Below are 21,134 nucleotides of genomic sequence, written 5' to 3'. Positions count from 1 at the left end.
TCTCCGAGTTCTCAGTCTTGTTCTGAATGGTGTATATTCCATCGTCCCTCTTTTACGAAATTTGGTTGGAAAGAATTTATATTTGATCATTTGAATTGCATGGCGTTATGAAATGTCAGACAATTTGAACCTTAAGTCAAAATTTTAAGGGTGTTTTTGAGTATCCTCCATTCAATGGAATTAAGTAGAGAAATTGTCTGATTGTTGGAAAATTTCTGGGGAAGAAAAAAAATCCCAAATCAATGAGAATGCGATGCTAAATGTATGACAATTTGGTGTTTAGATCAAGTCTTTATGGGTGTATTTGAGTTTTCTCCATTCAATGGAACTATGTAGAAAAACGTGTTGAGAGTAAGAATATCCACTTGGGACAAATTTTTTTGGGGAAGAAACCCAAATTATTTAGAATGCAATGCTATCAATTCTTTATTTGATTCTTTGCACAATGCTGTTTTGTCCATCAAAATGATTTTTTGCGTTAATGTCTTGGAGAAGTGGTTCTCTGTTTTTGACAATGTCAAAGAGGATTCAATTGTACATTGATATTTTTTTAATTATTTCTATCAGACAAAAGTGTCAGAAATGTTGAAGCAGGAGGTTCAGCAGTTTATTCTCCATAAAAGAGAGAGCTTGCCTAGATGTGCTTTAAAACAGGTATGTGTCCTTTTTCGCTTATGTGTTTTTGATCAAAGGAGTTTATCTTACACAATGTTTCTTCTTTATAATCAGCTGAAGGATGCAATCCTTGATGGAACTCGTCCATTTTCAACATCCATGTGGAAAAGGAGATGTTTGGCCAAGGGAAATCAAAATTGGAGTATAATTCATGCCGGCGAGGGTGATCCCACTGAACCTGCAAGGATATGTGACACTGGTGATAATGAAATTCAGACACCAGCAGAAAAATCAGTTCATCCACTTTCTCGAAAGAATGGGAAAGAGCTCTTGCTGGAGGGACAGGAGTGGAACAAGAGTGAGTTGGACCAAGAAAATGAAAACAAGAGTATAACTCCTACTGATGGGAGTCAATCTTTTGAACCTGTTATGATCCACAAGACTACTGGTGATAATGAAATCCAGGCACCACAAGAAAGATTAGTTTATATAGTTTCTGGAGGAAATGGGAAAGGGCTCTTGCAAGGACAGCTTCCGGGTGGAAATACTGAATCTGCTCAGTGGGGTATGGCAAATGAAAAGCCAGTTAAAAGGCATTTTTCTCTTGATGATGATCATCATGTGGATGAGAGCCATATGAGTTGTCTGGACGATTGGGGACATCAACCGTCAGATCCTAAGTCGGAAACTGTGATCCATGAAACTGGGAATGAAATCTTGAAAGGAGATCCATCTGGTAGTGTTATAAAATCTACTAAAAGGGGAAGGAGTGGCCTCCTTAAGGAAGCACAACTAAATTGTTTGGGAAAAAGCAGAATACTTGCAGAAAATACTGACCACCTTGCAGATGTCAAGATTGCCAAACATGAACATGAGGATCCTCTTGGAAGGGTATGTTGCAAGTGTAGTAATGGAGGTGGTCAATTGTTAATTTGCAGTGTAAGTTGCTGCCAGTTGGTGGTTCATGACAGTTGCTTGGGATCCCCAGCTGGTTTTGATGATAAAGGGAACTTCCAGTGTCCATTTTGTTCAAGGGATCGGGCAATCACTTTCTATCTTGATTCAAAGAAGAAGGCTGCCCTAGCAAGGAAATGTTTAGCTACATTCATTGGTGTAGGGAAGAGTAAATCTCGGAGTACCAGTCAAGAACCCCAGTCCAGAAAAACTACTGATGAGCCTGAAAAGCCTCAGCCCATCAGTGGGGAAGAAGAGGAAAAGAAACAACAGACACATTTGGAGAATGAAAATGACAATGTTAATGTTTCCTCTGATGACTCTAGTAGATCCCAAAGGCCAGCTATTAGACGGTATGTTGTTGATTCCTAAGGCACTTCAAGAACATCAATATCCTTCTTATACTCTGTCTATCAATTCCAATCTGCTCATGATTTCTTAATGTAGTCCTAGGTTTGATGTAATCAAACTAGAGACCAAAACTAGAATCCATCTCAAAGGATGAATCAATTTAGGGTCTAAATCAGGGAAAGTCTAAATTAGGTTTAGAGTTTTATGGGATTTAGGATATGGAGGTTAGGGTTAATGTTAGGCTTTAAATTTACTAAGATCAGTGAAGTAATGAACTGAAAATGGCAAACCAGTGGGGTGTGACACAATCGGCAGCAAGGGTATTGAGAAAAGAGGGAAATTAGGGTTACGGTTTAAGAGGGGAAGAATGGGATTTCTAGGGTTTGGCTGGGCAGAAGTGAACCAAACTTGGATCGAGTTTCCCAAAGGGGCAGGGGAGCACTCGACCTGAATTTGGGAGGATTCCCATGGCCGGAATGATCTCGGCTGTATGTAGAACTTGGGGGGAAAAAAAGAGAAAAGGGGAATCTAGGGTTTGGGGATTTTGGACTTGTTGGTGATGAATAAACTTCAGAACTTGTTGATGTTGAATTAACCTTGAGATCAGAACTTGAAAATGTAGGAATAGTAATGCAGATGCAAAACTTAACCAAACGAACCAACCGGGCTTCCCACCGCAAGGTGTCAATCGGATCAAACACCGATTCCATCAGCCTTGATCAAACACAAGACAAGTATCTTCAGCAATAAGACAAGTTGCAGAGCAGTAGCTTTGAGAGTTTGCTTTCAATATAGTTGTCAAGGCGTTGCCTAGGCATCCAAGCGGATTTGTAGGGTGCCTTGCACTGGTTTAAATGGTATCGGACCAGGTTTTAGCACTTATTAATGCCAAATATCATTTAAGTATTTACTTAAGATATTATTCATAAATAAGCAAATACCCCCCTATTTGGATCCAATAAAAATAATTAAAAAATAAAATTCCAAAAGGATAAAAAGTCAAACCCCCAGTTCAAGAACAAAAACTGGATTTTTGGTGCTTGGTGAAATTTTCAACTTTCTAATGCTAAATTTTTTCTCAAATTTAAAAATTCCATAAATTTTAATATGGTAAAACATTACTAAAAGCCCAAAGTGCAGTAAAATAATTATTTATTTTGATATTTAAAAAAATATTTTCATTCAAAGCGATTTTGATAGTATTCGCGCACACCAAATAAGGTTTGACCGGAACATAACTCCTTTAATATAAATCAGATTTAAGCAATCTTGGATTTGTTAGAAAGCTGGTTTTGTGTTATACCTAATATAAAAAGTCTCATGTAAAAATAAAATCATTTTATCAGTCAAACTTCTTAGGCTCTCTTTGGTATCATTTTTCATTTTCATTTTCTGACAATTTTTCATTTTTACATGTGTTTGGTATCAATTTTGAAACTTGTTTTTATTTAAAATAAATGAAAGCACCCCCAAAATGATAATACTCGAGAGTTTATTATGGATTATGGCCAAAAACATTTTTTCCTTTATTTTTTCGCTCTTTAATGAGCACGTGCTCATAAGACCCAAACATGAGGGGTAAAATAGATATTTGGTCGTTAAAATATATAGGCAAGTCCCTTCTTCTACCTGCAACGAGGACCTGGGTAGCTAGCAGCTCCGCCCAAGGGACTCAGGGTTACGATTGGTGGTGGTGGTCGTTGGGTACCAACAGCCTCGTGCGGCTCAGGAGCTAATAGGTCAATAGCTTCAGATATTCTGATCAAATAGGTCTGAAATGTTGTTGATGGGTTAATTTACCAAGTAGAATAGGCCTGCAAAGTTGATCAAAATCTGGTGGCTGGATTGCGAGATCTGGAACAATCCTGCAAGTAGCAAACTTTAAAGCAAGAATAGAACTGATAAATCGATTAGGGTATTCAGAAATTCAGAACATAACTTCAAAGAGATAAATCTGGGATTAATGAAATAAACTGAAATGAGAACTAGTAACATATAGCAGAAACAAATAAACAAAACAGATCTGAATGATTGAACAGAAACAGTATAGTCACAACTCACAAAGTCACAAGGAATGTGAGTGTTCAGATCTGACCTGTAACTTTGATAGATGGATAGAAGAACAGATTGAAGGATAAAACAGGTTAGGAATCCACCGAAACCCCAGGCTAGAAATCAACCAAAGCTTGCGAGGAGAATCCACTATTCCATTGAGGAATCCACATTAGTCTTCAATTGGAATCCACCAAGTACACCCGGAATCCACCAGGTAAACACCATTGAATTCACAGAACTAGATTTCAGAAACTGCAAAGCTTTATTCTTCAAATTATGGGGAGGGCCTATGGCCAATACATATATTTATAGCTTCTCCAGAAACCTGTGATTGTCTTAAGACTGTCCCTTTAAAGTCTAAGAAGCTCTGTGTATCTCTCTATAAGCTTCTCTGGTCAGCTGGGAAGGCTGGTGGGACAGTCGTGGTCTTCACACCTGCTGCTACCTCAACTCTATAGACGAAATCAGAGTAATTATTCACTAATTAAGCGATTTTATTCTCTAGAGTTCTCTTCATTTTTACTGTTTAGAGTTGATTTGGGAAAGAAGATAGGCAATGAGAGAATTTCTTCACCCATTTGTTAAAAAATGTAATAAAAATTATTTACACATAGGTAGTTACCAAACTTATTTTTCATTCTACAATCTATTATGTTTAGTAGTTACCAAACAGTTTTTACTTTTTGATCAAAATGGTTTTTAGTAATGATTTTTTTTTTAAATAGGCCAAAATGAAAATGAAAAATGATACCAAAGAGGGCCATAGAGAACAAGAACATGTCTCTAAATCAAGGGCAGTTTAATCAAGGTTTGAAAACTCAGGTCTCGGTGCGAACTCGGACCCTTGAAAAACCGAGTCGAGTCGAGATCTCACCGAGTTGGTGCACTTTTTTTTTGTTCTCGACTCGAAGCCTTATCTCGGTGGGTTTTAGACCTAGTTTGGGTCTGAAACTTGGTATTCAGCCTATTTTAGGCCATTTAAACACAATTGCACTATCAGATTTTGCTAAAACAAAGTCCAAATAGGAGTTTCAGTTAGTGGGAAAGCAGGACACTTACTTATACTAGAAACTAGGACAGACACAGGACAAACACACTTATTTATGCCTAATATCATTTAAGTAAATGCTTTTGAAAAACAAAGCTGTCCAACAAGTCCAAGGTTGCTAAAATCTGATTTATATTGAAAGAGTTATGTACCGGTCAAACTTAATTCGGTGTGCGCGAACGTTGTCAAAATCACTCTGAATGAAAATAGTTTTTTGGACATCAAAACAAATGAATATTTTACCGCACTTTTGGTTTTTAGCAATGTTTTACCGTAATAAGATTTATGGAATTTTTAGATTTGAGAAAAACCCCAACATTAAAAAGTTGAAAATTGCACCTATCTCCGAAAATCCAGTTTTTGTTCTTGAACTGGGGGGTTGACTTTTTTTCCTTTTGGAATTTGATTTTTTAACTATTTTTGTTGGATTCAAATAGGGGAGTATTTGCTTATTTATGAATAATATCTTAAGTAAATGAGATATTAAGCATAAATAAGTGTCTGTCTTGGTTCTTGGCATAGATAGGTGTCTGTATACCAAGACTTTCCAGCAAGATCTCGAGATCTGGCATTCATATAAATGACCTATATGGGCATTTTCCTATGTCAAACCGAGATCTCTCCGAAATCTCGGCGAGATATTGACATTTTGAGACTCGTAGGCAGTCTCGTCTCGGGATTTCGAAAAAACTGAGAAACTTGGAGTTCTCTAACTATGAGTTTAATTACTTATTGATAAGATCATATTTTCTAAGAACAGTATAAACCAAATGTTTGTTTTGATTGTTTCAAACTTCCAATAGCTTGCTTCTTCAGTTATGCTGTATTCTAGTTCTATGTTGATTTTTTATGACTTTATGTGGTTTAATATTGATTTTTGATGACTTGATGTTGCTTATTATTGATTTTTTATGACGTGATGTGGCTTAATGTTGATTTTTTTTATGATATAAAGTACATATTGTAGCATAACAAATATAGTTAGAAAAGAGGGGAAATAAAAAATAACACTTGGGCACCTAGGCAATGCTTAGGCAGGTGCCATGTCGCCTAAGCGCTTAGGCACCCCTCCAGCGCCTTAGATCGCCTTGCCGCCTTGACAACTATGGTTTCAATATTCGATGGGTATAAAGGAGCCCACGAATAGCTTTTATTTATAAGGCTTAAAGGCCATTGTCCTATTCAGACTAAGAGGGGAAAAGCCCCCCTAGCTGACTATAACACATCCTTTATAAAACTGTGGAGAGGAGTGGACCCAACTACACATTAAAAAAAAAAAACTTAACTAAAATCTACTAAATTCACTTAAATTGAACCACTGGTTGAACCGGTTCCATTTAAAACACAAATACATCAAAATAAACTAAGTATCGAAAACTACTAAAAGACAACAACTACTTTGACTTCTTCTTCTTCTTACGAATGTAATTCTTTAGATCTTCATCATTTCTCTTCCCTCTCATGACCCAATATACACAGCCATTCACAGAAGCTAAAGAAATTGACTATATTTCTTGAAAGTTGGTTTAATCTTTTTGCTGACTGCAGGTCATTTCCTGTACTATCTCGAAGGAGAAGGAATATTCCTTGGACAGAAGAAGAGGAGAAAATTTTAGTGGTACGAGTTTCTTGACATAGTTCTGCTCATTTTCATTATCACTGGTTTTTGTTCCAAGTAGTTCCGATTGGAACTATTATTTTTTCCGTATTCTTAAGCTTATCATTTTTTCGTTTTTGATGGGTCTGCCTATCGCTTTTCATCTTCTTATGAAATTAAAGTTGGGATTTAAGGTTAAGAATTAGGGTTTGGCAGGCTGATCTATTATATAATAGGGTACCATTTTGTTTGTGCCAACCCCAAGAACTTGGGATAAGGCTTTCTGTGTTGAGTTGTTGAGTACTGTTATAACTGATTTGTGGGTTAATTGTTATTTGCTATCTTTGCAGGAAGGAGTACGGAGATTTTCAAGTACTTATTCTAAAAATTTACCATGGAAGATTATCCTGGAATTTGGTTGCCATGTATTTCATAAAGGCCGTAACCCAGTTGACCTTAAGGATAAATGGAGGAACATTTGCACCAAAGGAGATCCAAGAGCTAGGTGAAAGTAAGCCAACTTTTTTTCGTATATGATGTGCTGGTGTGAAGACTCTTATCCCTAAGCTTTGCTTAAAGATGTTCATTTTGGCAAGTTCATCTTTGTTGAATTTGTGTGTTATAAATTTACGTATGCATTGTGGTAGCATAGCTGTTAAATATCCGAGTAACATAGGTTGGTATTTTTGGGTATCCAACCTATGCTTCTCATTCACTAAGCAATATTTGAGAACTGAAGTAAGTGGTTCGGTGGCTTTCGCTCAACGATGACTTACAGAATGAAGATATGCAATTGAAGAAAATAGTCTATGATGCAGCTTATTATTGGATAGTGCCTCAAGATGAAGCATTTGGTCATTTCACTGCATTGGTGAGACTTATCCAGTGTTGTGGACTTGTTTTTTTGTTAAATAGATGAAGACCTGATGTTGGATGCTTGAGATTGGAGAGCTCTACATGTTCTCAGACGACATCTCTAGACTTTCTCTTTTATCTTCACTTTTGAGGGAAGGGGACTTTTGCTTCTTGACAAGGCACAAGCAGGTGGTTTTCTAGTGGAAATTGCCTTCTCCAATTGAGACTAGATTCCGCCCTGCAAAGATTAACTCAAGCTCTCAGCAGGTGAAATTCTTTCACTATTATTATACTACTGTATAAAAGTTTGAACTATTTTTTACATGTTTAGTAAGAATTTTCACTATGGTAATACCATTTCTCAATTTTTAGAAATATTAATTTATTTTGAAATCTTAAAGCTGTCTTGTTCTTTTAGCAATTTCAATGTCAATAAATGTATTTAAAAAGTAAAATACATACCCAAACATCTGATTGGCACTTTTTGTGTTTTAATTAAATTAAAGTAACACCTATCATAAAAAAGAGCAAGTTAAAGTAATTAAAGAAAGAAGCAAAATACATATGTACTGGAAAATTAGAAATTCTTAAGTAGTATGAAAAATAGTTCCTTTTTCCTATTTTTGACTGTTCATAGTTTCTTATGAAGTTCATCAGGCTTAGGCTATTTCCTATCGTTTAATATAGACATTTCTTTCTTCATTTTTCTTTTTGATTATAATTGTTTTTTTGTTTTCTTTTTTCCCCACTTCTTGGAATTTTTTCAAATCTGTTGCTTGGATCACCTCTTTCTTATTCACTCAATGCTAGATTTCTCCTTTTTCTTCTTTAAGGTCTTGGTTGTAAAACTTTCCCTCTCATATCTTTCCCTATTTTTGACTTGTGATTTTACAATTGTTTGGTCTTGTTAGATGCTCATGAGCACCATCACCATTGCGTGACTAGTGATATGATAATTCTTTGTTTTTTTTTGGGGGGGGGGGGGGAATAGAGTGGTGAGATAAAAGTCTTTGCTTTTCAACTCAAGCTCTCAACAGGTTGAATTCTTTCACTATAATTATAATAATGTATATAAGTTTGTATTATTTTTGCATGTTTAGTAAGAATTTTCACTATGGAAATACCATTTCTCAATTTTAAGAAACACGAATTTATTTCGAAACCCTTAATCTCTTGTTCTTTTAGCAATTTCAATGTCAATAAATCTATTTAAAAAGTAAAATACATGACCCAAACATTTGATTGGCACTTTTAGTGTTTTAATTAAATTAAACTAACTCTTATAGAAAAAATTAAATTAGGGAAAGGCTTTTAAAGCTGTTACATGAGCCTTCTAGAAAGCTTAAAACGCCAAAACATTGCACGGATCTGAGAATCATGTAATTTTCAAAAAAAGAAAAAAAAGAAAAAGAAAAGAAATAAATAAAAGTAAGAGTTGAATTCCTTAGAGCTAGACAGGGCATTCCACCTCAGGAAGCGAGGTGACTTGATCCACACTCCTTGGGGTGAAACCTCTGAAAAAAAACTCTAGCATCACTATCCTTGTGGATATATGTAAGAAACAAAGCTACCAAGTAGCTCGGGTGTCTTGTGTAGTGACCCTGCATGGCATTTGAGGAACAGTAGTGGAGTAACAAATGGAGTTCATTGTTTTGAAAAAAAAGAAAAAAAAAAAGAAGAAGAAATGCCATTGCCTTGGTACAATTGAATGGTCTAAAGTCCTTGGTGCCCTCGATGTCATGAGTGGTCTTACCTTAAGTGAGGTGGTGTTTGGAAGATATGGGGAGATTCCCTAATTAGGATGTGTACCTGTTGCTAGAATCAATACTGGGTAATAAGAGCTCAAGTGTGGGGGTACCTTTGTCTTCTTGATCTTAAGTAGGGCATCTTAGTTTTGGGTTTGGTGTGTGCCTCTTACCCATTGTCAAAATTTAAACTTGCATCATGAGTTTTGTGTGTATATTCCTTGCAAACACTCACGAGACAAAACTCGTCCACTAGGGGTAACCTAGGGGTTTAAAGGCTTGTTGCACATGCTAAGTGCAACCGTGATTCCTACGAAAGTGAGTTAGGTTTTTTTTGCTCGAGGACTAGCAAAAGCTAAGTGTGGGGGTATTTGATGGGCACATTTATATGTAAAATTATTCCATTTAATTCTGTATTTTTATCTGCTTAGAATGGAGCTATCTTGGGTATTTCTTGTTTTTTTCAGGGTATAGGGGTATTTTATGCGATTCTGGACTATCAGGCATCATATCTTCTAATTTACACATAAAGTGGTACAGTTTATTTTCATGGTTGTGAAGAGGGTTGAATTCTGAGCAAGATGGACGTGTTGCATTAAAAGTACACATCGGTTTTGGAGTCCATTTATGCGATTATTCTTTTTGGGCCAGAAAAGAATAATGGGCCGGAAAATGAGTTGAAATGCAAGCCCGAGCCCAGAACCAGGGAAGATTGACTGACATAACACAAGTGGGCCCCTCCTTCATTGCTGGATGAATTTCTTCCCCTTTTTCTCTCTCTTCTATTTTATTCTTTTATTTCCTCTCCTATTTTCTCTCTTCCATATGTTTTATATATTTTATTTCATTTTCTTTTTCTTTCTCCCAATCACCTTCCTTTTTATTATTATTACTATTTAATTCTTTTTTTTTATATTTTCAAACCCTATACGGATTCATTTTCCTAAAATCCATTTCCCACCTCTTCTCTCCATATCCTAATCGGCCACACTCTCTCTCATTCTTTTCTTTTCTCTCATGCCACCTCACCTTCCCACATTTACTACCTAACTCCCATATGCTGCCATATCTTTTTATCCCCCCTCTCTTATCTTATATGTAAGTTTCCCTCCCTCTCTCTCTCTCTTTTAGTTTTCTATTTCAAACCCTATCCTACTTCTTTTTGTCTTTTTCTAAATTTAAAAAGCCAACCCATATCTTTTTCTTCCCATCTCACTTTCCTATCTATCCTCTAATTCCATATTTCAATCCACCTAATCCCCATCTCCCTCACGGTTTTTTTATTTCTACTTCCTCTATCTCTCATGCTTTCCTTTTTTTATTTTTTATTATTATTAAATTTCTTTTTAAAACAACAATAGATATATAACACCCATGGATAGATTGGGAGTTGGATTTTCCATAGCATAAGCAATTGCGCCCTCTTCTCTTCTTCTCTCTATTTTCCCTCTTTCTTTTATTTTTGTTTTTGGATTTTGGGTTCGGCAAGGGGAAGAGGATCATCGTTCCAACAGTTTAATCGCCATCGATCGTTGTCACCATTACTGCCCTTTATCTCTTGGCACCATGATTGGCTAAGTTCCCTCTGTCTTTAGGTGTAGATGAACTAATGGTGTTTGCTATTGAAAATTCTGGTTTGCATTCTTGATTGCTTGATGTTGAGACCCCATCCCTGTTTGGATGATTTTAATCGATGTATTTAGTTGGAAAATTCTGTGTCTGTGATTCATTATTTTTCATTCAAGCAATGGTATTTTGTTCTTATGTGGTTGTACCGATGATGGATTATAGCTGAACGAACTAAGCGTGCCAAGCCCTATAAGCGAAGGACGATAGTACTCGTCAAGATAGTCAATACCTAGGAGGAACCTTACATTCTGTGGTATTATTAGGCCTGTGGTTATAATAAACCGAAGCATGCAACCGAATTGAATAGCAACCCATTGGGGATTCGAACCCTAAAGATAGTCTTCTCCCGTATTTGCATATCGTTGTTAGCTTAGATTTGTTTATTTTGTTTGTAGTTTAAAATCAGATTTATTACAATTTAATTTTCATCACTTTCATCTCATCATCTTAGTAATTTAGCCTTCCAGTTCCCCGTAGATTGACCCTTTACTTGCTACTTGCTAGATTAATTTAGGGTTTTATTTTTGACCGGTTAACGACACGATCAAATCATACAATTTAATTTTCATCACTTTCATCTCATCATCTTAGTAATTTAGCCTTCCAGTTCCCCGTAGATTGACCCTTTACTTGCTACTTGCTAGATTAATTTAGGGTTTTATTTTTGACCGGTTAACGACACGATCAAATCAATCTTAGCAACCGTGCTTCGAACGAAAGAAACAAATCTAAGCTAACAACGATATGCAAATACAGGAGAAGACTATCTTTAGGGTTCGAATCCCCAATGGGTTGTTACTCAATTCGGTTGCATGCTTCGGTTTATTATAACCACAAGCCTTATAATACCATAGAATGTAGGATTCCTCCTAGGTATGGACTATCTTGATGAGTACTATCGTCCTTCGCTTATAGGGTTTGGCACGCTTAGTTTATTCAGCTATAATCCATCATCGGTTCAACCACATAAGAACAGAATACCATCGCTTGAATGAAAAATAATGAATCACAGAAACAGAATTTTCCAACTAAATACATCTATTAAAATCATCCAAACAGGGATGGGGTCTCAACATCAAGCAATCAAGAATGCAAACCAGAATTTTCAATAGCAAACACCATTAGTTCATCTACACCTGAAGACAGAGGGAACTTAGCCAATCATGGTGCTAAGAGACAAAGGGCAGCAATGGTGACGACGATCTATGGCGATGAAGCTGTTGGAACGGTGATCGTCCTCCCCTTGCCGAACCCAAGATCCAAAAACACAAAAAAAGAGGAAAATAGAAATAAGAAGAAGAGAAAGAGAGCACGTTTGCCTTCAATGGGATCCCTCCCCTCTCCCAATCTGTCCGTGGGTTTATATATTGTTAGTTTTTAAAAAGAATTTAATAAAAAAAAAGAAGAAGAGAACATGAGAGATGGAAGAGAGATAGAGAATCCGTGAGGGATTTGGGAATTAGGGGTAGTGAGATGGGAGATTAGGATATGGGATTAGAAAAGAGATAGGAAGGTGAGAGAGAGGGGAATGGCTTTTAAAATTAGAAAAAGACAAAAAAAAGAGATAGGATAGGATTTGAAATAGGAAACTAAAAGAGAGAGAGAGAGAGAGAGAGAGAGAGGGAGAGGAAGACTTATGTATAAGATGAGAGATTAGAATAAAATAAGATAAAGAAAGTGGAAACCGTGTGGGGTTTGAATAAAATAATAATAAAAAAAAGAAAGTAAATGGGAGAAAAAAAAAAAAAAGAAAAAAAAAATATAAAATATACATGGAAGAGAGAAAATAGGAGAGGAAATAAAATAAGAGAATAAAATAGAAGAAAGAGAAAATAGGGGAGAAAATTCGTCCAACAATGAAGGAGGGGCCCACTTGTATTATGCCAGTCAATCTGCCTTGGTTCTGGGCTTGGGCTTGCATTTCAACTCATTTTTCGACCCATTATTCTTTTTTGGCCCAAAAAGAATAATCGCATGAATAGACTCCGAAACCGATGCGTACTTTTAATGCAACACGTCCATCTTGCTCAGAATTCAGCCATTTTTGTAACCATGAAAAGAAACTGGACCACTTTATGTGTAAATCTGAAGATACGATACCCGATAGTCCAGAATAGCATGAAATCGCATAAAATACCCCTGTAGCTTGAAAAAGACAGAAAATGCCCAAGGTAGCTCCATTCTAAGCAGATAAAAATGCAGAATTAAATGGAATAATTTCACACATAAATGTGCTCATCAAATACCCCCACACTTAGATTTTGCTAGTCCTCGAGCAAAAAGAAAATAAAGAAAACAAAAAAAAAAGACCCAACTCATTTTTGTAGGAATCACGGTTGCACTTAGCATGTGCAACAAGCCTTTAAACCCCTAGTGGACGAGTTTTGTCTCGTGAGTGTTTGCAGGGAATATACACACAAAATTCATGATTGCAAGTTTAAATTTTGACAATGGGTAAGAAGAACATACCAAACCCGAAACTAAGATGCCCTACTTAAGATCAAGAAGACAAAGGTACCCCCACACTTGGGCTCTTATTACCCAGTATTCATTCTAGCAACAGGTACACATCCTAATTAGGGAATCTCCCCATATCTTCCAAACACCACCTTACTTAAGGTAAGACCACTCATGACGTCGAGGGTACCAAGGACTTTAGGCTTCGGAGCATTTTTGACCATACAATTGTACCAAGGCAATGACATTTCTTCTTCTTTTTTTTTTTTTTTTTCACAATGAACTCCATTTGTTACTCCACTACTGTTCCTCAAATGCCATGCAGGGTTACTACACAAGATACCCGAGCTACTTGGTAGCTTTGTTTCTTACATATATCCACAAGGATAGTGATGCTAGAGTTCTTTTTCAGAGGTTTTACCCCAAGGAGTGTCGATCAAGTCACCTCGTTTCTTAAGGCGTAGTACCCTGTCTAGCTTCAAGGAATTTAACTCTTACTTTTATTTATCTCTTTTGTTTTTTTTTTTTTTTTTTTTTGAAAATTACGTGATTCTCATATCCGTGCAATGTTTTGGCCTTGTAAGCTTTCTAGAAGGCTCATGTAACGAGCTTTAAGCCAACCACTCCCAAGGCAGATGGCTTTAGGGCATTGAGTGTGGAACACTCCTCGGGCTTACTCACTCGAACAAAAAAGGCTACAAGCCCGAACTGGATTTAAGAATACTAGTAATAATAACCTAACTGGTCACTCCAACCATTTAACGCGAGACTCTGGGCTTGTGGCCTAGATGCCCCGGTTACTAAGTTGAAGCAACAAAACTAAATTCATGATTTTTTTTATTTTTTTTTATGTCACACCAAAACTAAACTTGGTCTCAGCTCCTAACCAAAAGCTCAAAGAAACACAAGACAGCCAAGTGGTCTATCCCTTCGACAAGATGGGGCTCTTATTGTTTGAGTTAAAACCCACCTTAGGATACATACTAGCTACTGTCCTCTCAACAGGGTTTTCATTACTTCAGATTAGGGTTCTTAAGTCACTTTCTCCCGCGTTTTGCATCAAAGTAATAGAGAGGCATGTAAAACTTATCAAAAGCCAAAAAAAATAAAAATCTGTCAATCGGTCTCACAAACCCCCCACACTTAAAGTATACAGTGTCCTCAATGCATGCAGAAGAATAAAAACAGGGAGAAGGGAAGGAATGTACCAGAAATCTGCAATATACGGCAGAACAGTGCATCCAGCAATCAGTAGCAGCTACCTAAAAAAAAAAAAAACAAACAAACACAAAAACAAAAGTACTAAAGAAAAAAAATAGTGGGTTGCCTCCCAAGAGCGCCATGTTTAACATCTTCAGCCAGACGACAGACTGACTCACGGAGGGTCAAGGATCAAATCATACCAAGGAGCCGGTTTAGAAGAAGGCTGGGGAGATGTAACCAAAGGAGGAAGCGAGTCGAACCTAACTGTCCAAGGTGGCTGTTCTAAAGAAGGTGAGGGATCTAGCAAAGTATGCACCTCTTTAGTGTATGCCTCAGACTCATCTCCATAGTGCTGCAAAGGGTCATCAATAAGCATGTGTGAAGTGTGATCAGCTACAACTTCATCTAATAAATCCAATGCAAAACACTCTTCCTCTCGAATGGAACCTAAGGATGCATTGAAGATGTTGAGCCTAATCTTCTTATTCCCAAAAGAGATGTCCATGGCACTCGATCTACAATTTATGCAAGCATTCGCAGTAGCTAAGAAGGGGCACCTTAAAATGATAGGGGGAAGCTTGGCTGTGGTGGCTGTATCTATATCCAGGACAAGGAAGTCCACAGGAAAGTACAATTCTTCCACCTTCACTAAAACATCTTCTAACAACCCACTAGGTGTTTTGATTGAACGATCAGCCAACTGAAGGATGACCTCAGTGGGTTTCAAATCTCATAAACCAAATCTGTCATAGATTGAACTAGGCAAAATATTCACACTAGCTCCTAAATCAAGTAGTGCCCTACTTATGGAGAGATCTCCAATGATGCAAGAAATAAGAGGTGCACCTGGGTCCTTAAGCTTAGGAGGTAGGTGGCTGAAAATTACCGAACTAACCTGTTCAGTCAAATGGACGGTCTTAGGGATTTGAGTTCTCAACTTACGCTTTTGGGTGCAGAGGTCTTTCAAAAACTTAGCGTAAGCAGGAACTTGCTTGATAGCATTCAAGAGGGGGAGATTGATGCGAACTTGTTGGAACAAGTCGATCATCTCTTGCATCTTTTCACCCTGTTTACCCTGAAGGGGGTAAGATGGTGTCTGAAGTGCTTGGGGAAAAGGGACCTTTAGAATGTAAGAAACAGGTGATGGTCCCTCCACAATAGGAATGTGCAGCCCCTTCCTTGGGAACTGATGAATGGGTTTCACAGGTGATGTTTCAGTAATAGAATCATGTGTGTCTTCATCACCACCGGATTTCTCTTGGGTTGACTTAGCCTCTCCCTGACCTTGAGAACTAGTGGGCAGCCTCCCATTAGTGGCTAAGGGTGCATCAGGTTTTTCCACCCTTGTGCCACTCCTTAAGACTGTGATCGACTGGACTTGCTCTTTCTCTCGACCCGTTTGACTATTTGGGATACCTATTGGCTGACTTGGCAATTGGCTAGCCTCCCTCCTACTTATAGCATCGGCTAGCTGACCCAGTTGGTTCTCTAGCTTATTAATGGACTGAGTATGTGAGTGAAGCAGTTGTGTGTTCTGCTCGAGCCCACTTAATGCTTTTAGCATCTTTTCCTCAAAGGATTCATTCTATTGGGGTTGAGGATATGGTGGCTGTCCACCCATATAGGCATTGGTTTGAACATTAAATGGTGACCTATGTGGTGGGTTTGGAGGATTATTAGGTACTGAGTTTCTCCATGAAAAGTTTGGGTGGTTTCGCCATCACGGGTTATAAGTATTGGAAAAGAGATCATTACCCGGTGTAGGGAAACTTTGAGCCGTTTGCACCTGTTCCTGAACAAACTCAGGGTATTGTGCAGCCGAAGGGCAGTTCGTTACATAGTGACTAGGGCTAGCACATAGGGCATAGGCTTCAGTCTGATTGGGTAAAGAGAAACTCATTGGGAAAGGGGACATAGGATGCTGCCCTATTGACATCAAATGGTCCAATTTCTTGGACAACATATAAACCTTAGCAGTTATCTCTACAGTTGGATTGATCTCATAGAGACCACCCTTCTTTGGTTGCCCTATGTGTGGAATCTCAGTCCGAGAGGCCAAAACATGATGTTGGGAATTCTCACTGAGGGTTTCAAAAAGATCCCATGCTTCCGTCTCATTCTTGTGCATAAATGTTCCACCACAAGAGGAGTCTACCGTCTGCCTATATCAGTCATGGAGGCCATCATAAAAGCACTGGACTAACTGCCATTTCGGGACAGCGTGGTGGGGGCACTTCCTAAGTAATTCCTTGAGTCTCTCCCATGCTTCATGAAATTCTTCGCCCTCTAATTGGGAGAAACTAGTAATGGCTCTTCTAAGGCTATTAGTCCGGCCAATGGGGAAGAATTTTTTCAGAAATTCCTGCTGCATCCCCGCCCATGTAGAAATCCTAACCGAATCTAGGGAATGAAGCCAGTGTTTGGCTTTGTCCTTCAACAAGAATGGGAATAGGAGTAACTTTAGGGCATCTTCAGAGAGGTTTTGGATTTTGACTGTAGAGCACACTTCTAAGAACTCGTCAAGATGCTTGTAAGGCTCCTCATTAGCAAGTCCATAATAGGATGGTAACATCTGTATGATGCTGGACTTGATCTCATATTGAGCAGCCTGAATGGCAGGCAGCTGAATACAAGATGCAGGGGTATAGGCAGTTGGAGTGAAGTGCTCACTCAGCGGCCTTCCTGGCTGATTTTCGTCACCCATTTTATTACTATTATCCTTATCCTTAGGTTTAGCCACAGATCGCTCTATTTTTAGGTCAAGGGAAGTCAGGTTGGGGTGCAAAGAATGCCGATCATGCATAAAACACAACACAGGTTGAACGTGCTAATTAAACAAAAATTAAGACGTAATAACTAAATAAAAAAAAAACTCAATAAAAAAAAAATCAGAATTAAAAAGTAAAAAATTGACTAATTTAAAACTAACGAAAATACTTACCTGGTGTTGGCGGTTGCGCAATTCCACGTGCTGCCCCCGATGAACGGTTACACACATGATCTTGAGGGGCTGGGGGAATTAAAATTAAACCTAAACACCCAATCTAATGCTGGAATTTTAAAAAAAAAATTACATAAAATAACCCTAATTACATAAAGTCTAGGAATTAAAAGTAAACCAAACTGACAGCTTGTCCTACTCGATCTACTCGGCTTCCTGCACAAACAAAGAGAGTGTTAGGTATACTAAAATTAACCTAATAAAGAGATTAAAAAAATAAAAAAATAAATAAAAATTCTGGAATTATAAAATTAAAACTAAAACAAAGTAACACAAAACAACTCAATCAATCTTAGAAACCGTGCTTCGGCTCCCCGGCAACGGCGCTAAAATTTGATCGTATAGAGAGATTTAAAATTAGGGAAAGGCTTGGATGATCTATTCACCCCAAGCACCTCTTTATTTATAAGAGTAATGAAACAGTAAAAATATGTACATGAGCAATGTAGGACTAAACCACATACAAAACAAATAAAATAACAAAGGGAAAAAAGGTTCAGAATACCCCAACGGTATTCTACCCCATATATCTAACACTCCCCAAGTTGGAGCATATATATCATGCATGCCCAACTTGACTAAGATAGGATGAACCAACTTGCTACTCAGTCCCTTAGTGAACACATCAGCCAGTTGATCAGTAGACTTCACAAAGGGAACACAAATGAGGCCGGCTTCAAGCTTTTCTTTGATGAAATGTCGGTCAACCTCTACATGTTTAGTGCGATCATGCTGGACAGGGTTATAAGCAATGCTAATGGCAGCTTTATTGTGACAAATGCCTTGGGTGTACAGCAACACCGATATCCTGCAATAATCCTCTAAGCCATAGAAGTTCACAAATGCCTTGGGCCATCGTACGAAACTTGGCTTCAGCATTGGACCTTGCCACAACATTCTGCTTTTTGCTACGCCATGTGACAAGGTTCCCACCCACAAAGGAACAATAGCCAGGGATAGATTTCCTGTCAGTAGAACCAACCCAGTCGGCATCAGTATAAGCTTCAATCTTGAGGTAACCATTGGGAGATAGGAGGATAACTCCAGATTTAGCCCTCACCTTCAAACCCTACTACCAGCCTACATTCCCCCCATCACTCCCCACACTCGACCTTAACCCTAGCCTTTGGTATCCACTCTAACCCCTCCATTCCCTCACTCCATTAAACACTAAAACCTGCAACCTGATTCTGCCCAACTGCAGAATTTTGAAACCCCTCCAAACCCTAACCTTTTTATGTCATTAAGGCCTCCTAAACCTGCATATTAAAACCCTATAAACCCCATTACCATTATTCAACCCTAACCCTAATTTTTGCCCTAATTAGCCTAATCTGTCCCATTCGGCCAACATTGTTAGGTAACCCTAGTTCCCTTGGTTCCTAGTGGGGCTTTTCCTACCTAGGACTACATCATATCTGTTACAAATTCATCAATTGTTGCCCAGTTTTGAAGACCAAACCAGCATTAAACTTTGCTCAAGAAAATCCTGCCTGGGGCTAGGTGCTTCGTGATCCAGCCTTAAATTTGTTTTAAATTTGGTTGTACACTTGTACTTGTAGCACTTTGACATTGTGTAATATTAAATGGTTTTTCTTCATACTTAATTTTGTATTAGAAGTTAGAACACACAAAATTCAATGAAAATAACTAAAATATGAATTGTAAAATAGGCTATATATGAGAAAGTGTACAACAAGGTACGACGTACACTGCCAACCTAGGGTACAAACCAAACAACTATTTTGGGTGTGTTTATTTACAATCTAAAGGTTCTAATATGTCTAGAAGTGCTTGATTAGGGTTTCCCTGAAGTTTCGTGCCAATATATGGCCATTTGACTACTGAAATGGCAAACTGAAACGTGCAGAGAAACGTGCAGAGTTTTGGTCGAATTTCGGTCAAAACTCGAAATATTTCAATTTCGACTAGGGTCAAAACCAAGGTCAACAATGAAATCTCAAACCTTGATAGATCCACACACAGAGAGAGAGAGAGAGAGAGAGAGAGAGAGAGAGAAGATCACCTTTTAAAATTCTCCTTCCAATAGTACAAGTTTCTTTTCCAATTGTCAGATCGCTGTTGCCAAGAGGCCCAAGACACCCCAACAAGATGGACCTTGAGTTCCAAGTCTACTAGTCTCCATGAATGTCAAGGTGGTGTAGGACAGGTTTGGGAAACCACGTCTTTCATCACAATCAGTCCTATCCCAGCCAAACAAGTATGATTTATTGGGGTTTATAGGCTGTTGTAGTTGAAAGATATAATGGAAGGGACTTAAAAAATGAAAATGGGGTTGGGAGAAATATCATAATTTAATAGGGATAGTTTGTTGTAGGTATTGAGTTTGAAAGAGAAGTGTTAGCAGAGCAATTAGAATGCAATGCTTGAATGATCTAAATGGACCAAACAAGTTCTCTATTTATAATGAAGGAAAAATTACAAAAGGACAGAATTCCCCCTACTCTAGCTGACTCTTACAAAGAGAGTCGGCAGTACATAATTAAATCATAATTAAAATACCCAAAGGACTAGAATACCCCCACAATATTCTGGTGTACATAATCCAACACTCCCCCTCAAGTTGAAGCATATATGTCAAACATGCCCAACTTGACCAAAATAGGAAGAAACACTTTTCCTGATAATCCCTTAGTGAAAATATCAGTTAGCTGATCTGCAGACTTCACAAAAGGAACACAAATCACACCACCTTGCAACTTCTCCTTGATGAAATGCCTGTCAACCTCAACATGTTTAGTGCGATCATGCTATACTGGATTATGTACAATGCTAATAGCGGCCTTGTTGTCACAGTACAACCTCATAGGAAGATTAACAGGAATACCAAGATCTTGGAGTAGACCTTTGAGCCATAACAACTCACATATACCTTGTGCCATAGCATAAAATTCTGCTTCAACACTAGAACGAGCAACCACATTCTGCTTTTTGCTGCGCCAAGTGACGAGATTACCACCAACGAAAGTGCAGTACCCAGAGATAGACTTGCGGTCAGAAGAACCAGCCCAATCAACATTAGTATAGGCTTCTATCCGTAGGTGATTATAAGGAGACAACAGAATGCCCTTTCCAGGGGCTGACTTCAAGTAGTGAAGGATACGAAGAACAACCAACATATGAGAAGAGTAGGGATCATGTATGAACTGACTCACACGACTCACTGCAATGGCATTGTCTGGTTGAGTATGTGAGAGATAAATCAGCTTCCTCACCAACCTTTGGTACCGACCCTTATCAACAGGTTCACCCTCCTTTTCCTCAAGTCTGGCATTAGCATCCATAGGGGTATCGGAAGGATGACACCCTAACAAACCAGTTTCGGTCAACAAATCTAGGATATGCTTCCGTTGGGAGAGAAAAATGCCCTTTGAAGACTTGGTAACCTCAATTCCAAGGAAGTATCTCAACTTATCCAGATCCTTGATTTCGAACTCCTTCCCAAGAAAAGCCTTCAGACTACTGATCTCATCACCATCATTTCCGGTTACAACAATGTCATCAACATAGACTATGAGAATGGTGATCTTCTGATCAACCCTTTTTATACATAGAGTATGATCAACATTACTCTGTCTATAGCTTACAGAAATTATAGCCTTG

At 38.1% G+C, this 21,134-nt stretch overlaps 1 long non-coding RNA gene and 1 other non-coding gene across 3 annotated transcripts; both read left to right on the top strand.

Annotated features, from left to right (window-relative positions):
• Positions 1-1,828: 1,828 nt before the first annotated feature.
• On the top strand, positions 1,829-12,483 carry LOC122640540. 2 transcript variants are annotated; one of them, XR_006329685.1, is made up of 4 exons: positions 1,829-1,922; positions 6,572-6,641; positions 6,971-7,131; positions 12,472-12,483. It is a non-coding gene; the product is annotated as an uncharacterized LOC122640540 (long non-coding RNA). The 2 variants fall into 2 exon arrangements; XR_006329684.1 differs by lacking the exon at positions 12,472-12,483 and adding an exon at positions 7,536-7,944.
• A 4,242-nt stretch (positions 12,484-16,725) lies between these two features.
• On the top strand, positions 16,726-16,832 carry LOC122641198. The gene has a single exon (XR_006329847.1). It is a non-coding gene; the product is annotated as a small nucleolar RNA R71 (small nucleolar RNA).
• The last annotated feature ends 4,302 nt before the right edge of the window (positions 16,833-21,134 follow it).

This window comes from Telopea speciosissima, chromosome 9 (genome assembly GCF_018873765.1).
Source record: "Telopea speciosissima isolate NSW1024214 ecotype Mountain lineage chromosome 9, Tspe_v1, whole genome shotgun sequence".
Taxonomy (NCBI): Eukaryota; Viridiplantae; Streptophyta; class Magnoliopsida; order Proteales; family Proteaceae; genus Telopea; species Telopea speciosissima.
This window is presented reverse-complemented; position numbering and strand designations above follow the sequence as displayed.